This window comes from Vicia villosa, linkage group LG1 (assembly GCF_029867415.1).
Source record: "Vicia villosa cultivar HV-30 ecotype Madison, WI linkage group LG1, Vvil1.0, whole genome shotgun sequence".
Lineage (NCBI taxonomy): Eukaryota > Viridiplantae > Streptophyta > Magnoliopsida > Fabales > Fabaceae > Vicia > Vicia villosa.
Genome location: NC_081180.1, coordinates 25,479,080 through 25,487,080, shown reverse-complemented (window position 1 = coordinate 25,487,080; position 8,001 = coordinate 25,479,080).

Sequence of the window (8,001 nt, the reverse complement as noted above, 5' to 3'; positions counted from 1 at the left end):
CTATCTCTCTCTCTCCCCTCTCTCTCTCTCTCTCTCTCTCTCTCTCTCTCTCTCTCTCTCTCTCTCTTACACACACACACACACACTCCCTCTCTCTCTCTCTCTCACATACACAACTCACACTCATATAAAAATAATCATACATTTTCTTAACACATAGTTACCATACAATTCCAGAGCATCCATACATAATTTTTCTTTTAAATTATAAGTTATTTAATCAATCATCTTGTGTACCTATATTCTTATCAAAATAGTTCTAACATCATGTCTTGACTAGTCATACCTCAATTTAGACTAACTGTTTAAAATTATCAAACAGAGTCAGATTCAAGTGAACAAACATTCTATAGAAAGATGATAATGTCTTTCTCGAGACTATTCTTTTTATTTTAGGACTTAAAGTTCCATTTAATTCAATTTAATCAAACAATATGAACTGGTACCGAACATGAGCAAAATATTTTTTTTCTAACTTGTAAGTAGTATTTCTCTTACTCTAATTAATGAATAAGGCACTTCCAAAGTTTAATAGGTAGAAAATTAATTATATTTTATCATCATATAAATTTGACTCCTAATAGACTTGTTTAGAGTGAATTATAAACAAAACACTAACAATATATCAACTATTTAAGCTGTAGAACTTCTAAATAGTTGTTGAACTAACAACTCAGTTTTATCCGTTATGCCATAACAAAAATTAGACAACTCAGAGTTTATTTCATGCTAAATTTTGTCTAGTTTCTAAAATATATTTGTAACTAAAGTTATTAGTAAGTCACTAATGGTATCTTAATCACAAATTGCAGAATTTTCATTCTAGTTTTTTTCACTAATCCCATATAACTTCTACATATTAGGATTTCATAGGATCCCTTAACTTTATCAAAACAACCAACACACATTCAAAATTCCTAAATCACATCATACACATTAGCTGTATCTTTAATCCTATAAAATTGAAAACATCAAACCCTAACAATATCTTTTTAGGGAAAAGATATTTTTACACTGGTTTCCTACACTACACCGTAATAGTATAGGAACAATCTACTAGTATTAATTTTTAATAATTTATTTAACCTTGGTTTCTGTGCAAAATATTATGCTTGTGTGTTTTTATACGGTGTAAAATACGGGTGTATAAAAACTAGTGTAAGAATAGCACAGCTGATCTTTTTAATACCAGTATGCATGCGTTATCATTGGTTCATAATCAAAATAACTCAACCTTATTTTAATACCAATAATGAGGAATGAGGGAGGGTAGTTCACCTTTATTTGGATGAAGCCTCTTGCTTGTTTGGTAAATTGACTATTTTCCTCTTCAAGTGGTGCTCTTGTTCTTCATGATATTGTTTCAATTGTTGGTTCATCTTTCTCCTCCAAACCTTTTATTTTTAACTTTTCTTTACAATGCATGTTGAATCAAGGATTTGTGTTTCTTTCCCAACACATCAAATATGATTTGATGATGGTGGGGAATGAAATTTTGAACACAAGCAAAGGAAACTTGCTTCTAACCTCACTCTCCCTTTCTTTCTCTCGATTTCAAGTGTGGAATAAGGAAAAATAAAATATAATTACAATTTTCCTCCGATTTTCACCTAGTATACTCAAAGACCAAAATGTCCCTCAATTAAATGTGTCAATTCTCACAATTATTCTTACTTCACATTAAACTTTCTAATTAGCGCTTTCTCGTGTAATAATACTTTAGAGACTTAGTTATTCTTATATAAACTTTCATTAATATTTGATTAACTCGAAATACCATTTAATCTTTGTAAAATAACTTAAATGTCCTTCACGATAATATGATCGTTTTTCCCTTCACTTGAATTAGTGAAATTTCACTAAAATCTTTTAGCCTCAATCTTTATTTAAATGAAGTAGAAAATGGTGAAACCCTAATTAATTAATAAGGTAACTTGGATGATACACTACTTCTTATGAAATGACACAACTACACTTATATGGTAAAAGTCTATTTTACCCTTTATCCATCAAATTCTATTTATGAAATAACCGGAACTACAATTGGTTAATTAGGTTGGAATGTTACAAATAACATATTTTATTTCACATTAATAAATGGTAAAATTCATGGTAAAATAAACAATGGTCATGCACCTTCAATATCAGACAAGAATGGTCAGAACATCATCAAATAAGAAGCATTCTCCCTCTTCTTCGAAATCAATCTAAGTTTGCTCAATTATACATTTATGACACCAAAAATGAGATCAAGAAGAGAATAACAGTGCTTAGGTATATATTTTACCATGAACTTTTACAATATTATGTTGTTAATCTAAAAAATTACCTGACGTACACAACTATTTTGTTTGTATATCCTAGAATGAAGGACCATGCTTTATCATTAAATGTTTTGAAATAGATAATGAAATAAAGGATGTTCTTGACAAACATAATTAATATTGCACGCAGTATTAAATTGCTCGTTAAGAAAATAAGTGAAAGTAACGTTCTTATACTGAGGTTGGAAATATTAGGTAAGAGAGGTTATTAAATATATCATTAACTAAAAATTCAACAGGAGTAAATGTTTGTTTGTAATGAATTATCTGATCTTACCTAATAGCATAAGTTTTGTGATACTATTTGTTTAGGAGAACTTATGAAAATAACTTAATGACATGTTTGTATGATTTTTTCAACTTATTTTTATTAGTTCTTCAAGATACCTGTTTTTTTTTTTGTATTTTAATTCAAAATACAATATACTATGTAATAATAACAAAATTATTCATATTTATTTAAATACATCGGTCTAATAAAGTTAAAAGTTTTTTTTATTACTTGTGATCTGACTTATTTAAATTAAATATACTTATAAAAAGTCCATGTTTTTTTTAATTAAAAAAACATACATTGACTTAGATCTGTATAAACTTAAAAAATTAGACTAGCTTAGATTTAGGTAGACTAAGTTGTATGTCCTTATTAATTGATACGACATAATTGTTGAAAAAGAATTACAAATGTGAGTAGTGTGAGAAAGTTTTACATTGGTTAGAAATGTCGAGACTTGAGTATTTATAAGTGGGAGAATCCACACAACTATCACCTTAAGATTTTGGGTGAGTATGTGGTGTGATCTCTCATAAAGTGTGTTGCTCATTAAGGAATTGTCCCAAGTTAAAATGCTCTCTCGTGTTAACTCCCTCCCTTGAATTGCCCCGACAAATGATATCACGAGTCTTTGGTTCGAGTGAAGGGACCTGCTTACTTGTATCAAAATGCCCATGGGAGGTGTCTCGTTGAAAAGTGTCAACGACGGTACAAATATATATGGATAAAAGAGCTTTCACTTGTGAGAAAGCATTGTTGGTAGACTCGCACTTGAGATGAGTGTTGAAAAAGAATTACAAGTGTGAGTAGTGTGGAAAAGTCACACATTAGTTAAAAATATGGAGACTCGAGCATTTATAAGTTTAAGAATCCACACACCTATCATTAGGGCTGGCAAACGGGCATCCCGCCCCGTTTAGGTCCGCCTTACAAAAGTCCGCAAGAAAGCGGGGCGGTCATAGTTGAGGATGCGGGCCTAAAACTTTGGTTCGTCCCGCAAAAAAGTGAGGGCGGGCTATGCCCGTGGGCACTACATTTTTTAAACCTAAAAATATAAATTTTATGTTAATGCCCGTGCCCGCAAAAGCCCGCATAAAAAGCGGGACGGGGCGGGACGATCACACTAGAAGGTGAGCCTAAAATCTTGATCCGACCCGTTCAAATATGCGGGCAAAACGGACATGTCCAACGAGCCAGACCCGTTTTACCACCCCTATCTATCACCTTAAAATTTTTAATAAATGTGGTGTTTCTATCATAACATACTTATGTTGCTCTTAAAAAAATGCCCAAATTAAAAAAAAGTCTATTGTGTTCACTTTTCGAATTGCCCCAATAGTAACCCCATCCATACTCATGGGTGAGGAAGTCTATTTTACCGACACTACTGACTCCTATCAAAATTTCCAATTATTTTATTTTTACAGTTCAAATACTTCCAATTATTCATATATTATAGAATATAGAAGATATATAACAATACCTATATCATCATATTATTTTTATATTTCAACAATTTCCAATTATTCATAGAATATATAGAATAAAAAAGATAGATGACAATACCTATATCAATCATCTTATACTATGGAATTGTAGCTAAGTTTCCTAATACTTTTTAAACCCCAAATGTTTTGGTGATCACGTGTGCCTCATTAAAATATATGTCCCTAAATTTTGTATTGGTGGAGTATTTTTCATTAGAAAGATGTCTATATTTGTCAACAACCACATGATCACTCATAAAGTATCATGTCACTTTTGACCAAAGCAACAATAATTCATACTAGGATGACTGTGGTGGTCATGAGACAAAAAGAAGACGATGAAGCAACAAAAGCATGGGTCAAGTTTGAATGAAAAAGAAAAAAGAGTTCTATTATAGAACATTTGTCACTTAATCTTAAACACCATTAAGTTTTCTTCCATCAAAATCCCAAGTCCTAAAAAACATGTTTATCTTTTCCCCTAAATCCCGGATGACCTATAATATTAGCAAAAAAGTGTGTGCCAATTTTGGAGATTGTGCATAGTTTCCTTCTTAGAAATTAAATAAAATAAAACAAGAAAACAAGACTTGAGTCTTGAATATCTTTCTTTGTGATCTTTGTTGAGATTACATGAAAAAAAATTAATACTATATTTATTTTAGAGATGTCTAAAGTACATTGTCAAAATGTACCTTCGGCTTGCCAACCCAACTTGAAATAACATCTTTTGAGATGGACCTTTGACTAACCTTTTTTTCCTTCTCCTTTTTATATGGCAAACAGGCAAAGTTTCTCAAATCTTCTATGGAAAAAATGAAATTGAATACATAGAGTTTCATCTCTCTCAAAAAAGAAAAACAACATTTGCTACCATAATATATATACACACACAATATTTACCATGTCACTCATAATTAATTAGACTAGCTTGTTTACCATTTATAAATATTAATAATTTATTTATATTGATATATAAATATAAATAAATATTATTATTAAAGATTGAATCTTTAAATCAATATATTATATTCATTTAATTTAACTAACACAGTTCATCTATCTCGAATTTTATATTATTTGACATTATAAAAAAATAATTAGTGTGAAATTTAACTTGAGTCAGTAACAATTAATTTTTAATTGAAACTCAATTCGATTAAAATTTAAATTAAATCAATAAAATAAAAAATATAAAAGAAAATTAAAAGAATCACATACGTGTTGAGAAACACGTGTGAGTTATGCAAGTCTTAATGCTGCTTATAAAAGTGGAGGTTAAACATTTTATAAGTGAGAACACTCATGCATCCATTGTCTTAATATTTTTGGTGAATATGTGGTGTCTCTCACTTGTTTGGCTGAATCTTTAACCTTTAAGTGAGTCTTTGACCAATGTGGATGCTTCCTCTCATGATGACCCATCAGTGGTATCAGAGTCGATAGTTTGAGTAAGTGACTGACTCCTTGTAAATAATTCTTCCTGACATGATGGTAGATAGACGATGTGTCCCATTGAAGTGCCTGTGACATGCTAAGGATGTCTATCAACGACGGTGCAAGTATGTGAATGCAAGAGCTATTGTTAAGGGGTGCATAGTGGATGGACTCACACTTGAAAGGGAGATTATTAAGAAACACATGAATTGTGTAAGTCTCACTTGCTTAGAAAAGTGGAGGTTAAGCACTTTATCATTGAGATGACTCATTCACCCATTGCCTTAAGGTTTTGGGTGAATGTGTGTCTCTCTCACTTATTTGGACGAGTCTTTGACCTTTAGGTGAGTGACACGGTCAGAAACCCAAGAGATTAGGAAATAGCAAGCGTTAAACCTAGAATGATAACACAGGATTGTAAGCGCAAAACCTGTCAAATAAACTCTAGAATCCACCAGAAAAAGAAAATACTGAATTTTATTAAGACCAGAGATAACCTTGATGGTCACACCCAAAGGTATTTAAATACATGAAAAGAAACTATAATGGGCTTTTAATCCAAAATTGAAATAAAATACATAAAAAAAAACTCTAATGGACTTTTAATCCAAAAATAAGAAATACAATAGAAAATTATGGAAAATATTAAAATATGTCTTTTGAGTCATAAACAAACTCGGATGACTTTAAAAGCCTTCCTACATAAGTCTCCTCCACCTCTAAAGAATTCGACTCCGAGTTCTCTTCTTGATAAAGAGCTTCATCTGCTTGATATTCATGAATGTCAACAACATTGAAAGTATTTGATATATTCATAAAATCTGGGAGAGTTACCACATAAGCATTATCATTGATCTTCCGGATCACTTTAAATAGGCCACACTTCCATGATTACAGCTTGCTGTAAGTACCAACTAGAAACCTCTCCTTACGTAGAAACACCATCACATCGTCTCCCATATTGAAAGCTTTAACTTTCCAACATTTATCTCGCATAAGAGGCAAATAATTTGATAGCTCATCCGTGATTAATTCCTTGAAATCCTTTAGGATCCCTAGCACTTCTTCTAGGATTATTGTTTCCTCCTTTACAACACTCATCAACCCTTTATTCACCACTTGACGGAAAAATTTAGTTTCTTTAACATTCTCATCAAGCTCCTTTTTACTATGTGTCATCACCAAGAAACTAGATTTTTGTTCCTCCTAGATTCTTATAAAAGTGAAAAATATGAGTTATATCAATTTTATGTTTTCCCCGTGTAAACATCATCACGTTAACACGTCCTCGATAAGTGATACCATTATCCTTACAAAGTAAAATATGACAAACATTTGTATCAATAACATCACAAAGTACCTCTTCTCTGTAATACTTTCCGTTGGAGATATGAACTCTATAGACTAGTGTTACTCAAACTTGAGAGCTTTTGTTTATCCAACCGATGGTGTATGACTTCTTACGGGGTTTTGTGGATAAGTTAAAATAATCTATCAATTTTTGTTACACCATATTCTCTATGCTTCCAGTATCCAGAATCATATTACACACCCTGTTCTTGATAAAATAATGTGTTTTAAACCAATTACTGCGACGCCCTTCATCTTTGGATGCTAGTAAATTTCTCTGCAACATAAAATTTATCCTCTCATCATTTTTTCCCTCTACAAACTAAACCCCTGCATATTCATTATTCTCAACTGCATGTCCTACTATTTTCTCTTTATCTTCCCTTTCTTGTGCAATAGCAGTAACTCTCCTTATTGGGCTAACATTTGATATGTGACCTCTTCCATTATAACGATAACACTTGTCTTCAGTGGGTTTAGCATATGGGTTATTCTGTCTATGAACTGGTGCTTTATCCTGGTGGAGACCATTAGAGCTACTAGTTTCCTTATTCTCAAGGTTGGAATCCATGGTTGATATACTATTTTCCTTATCGCCTACTGATTCAAAGTTATTAGAATACCTAAAAGGTGACAAATTTAAAGGGGATTTCTTCATCAATTATGTCTTTAAATCTAGACTGGGTGCCTCAATCACAATCCATGCAGTATGTAAATCCATCTTTTCCTACAAGGATCCCTTTAAGCCACTGATGTATCAAGGCACTTACTGGCTATCTAATTCCCTCAAATTTTTACGCTCAGAGAAATGTAGAAACTCAGTTGTGCATTCTATTATAGTTTTCTTTCACTGAACACACTTAATATATATCTTATAAAGAAAATGCTCATACCCTTCGGTAATAACCGCTCCAACATGAATTGTTTCATTCTTCGCCAATATCTGACTGACCCTTTTCTTTTCCTTTGCCTCTGAACAACAAGTTTATCCCACCAAATAGCAGTAATACTCTTCAGCATGATCGTCTCCATCTTAACTTGTTGTTCTTAGGAACTCCCATAACATCGAAGAACCTGTCGACGTCGATCTTCTAATCCATAAACACATTCACTCCCATTGTTCTATAGA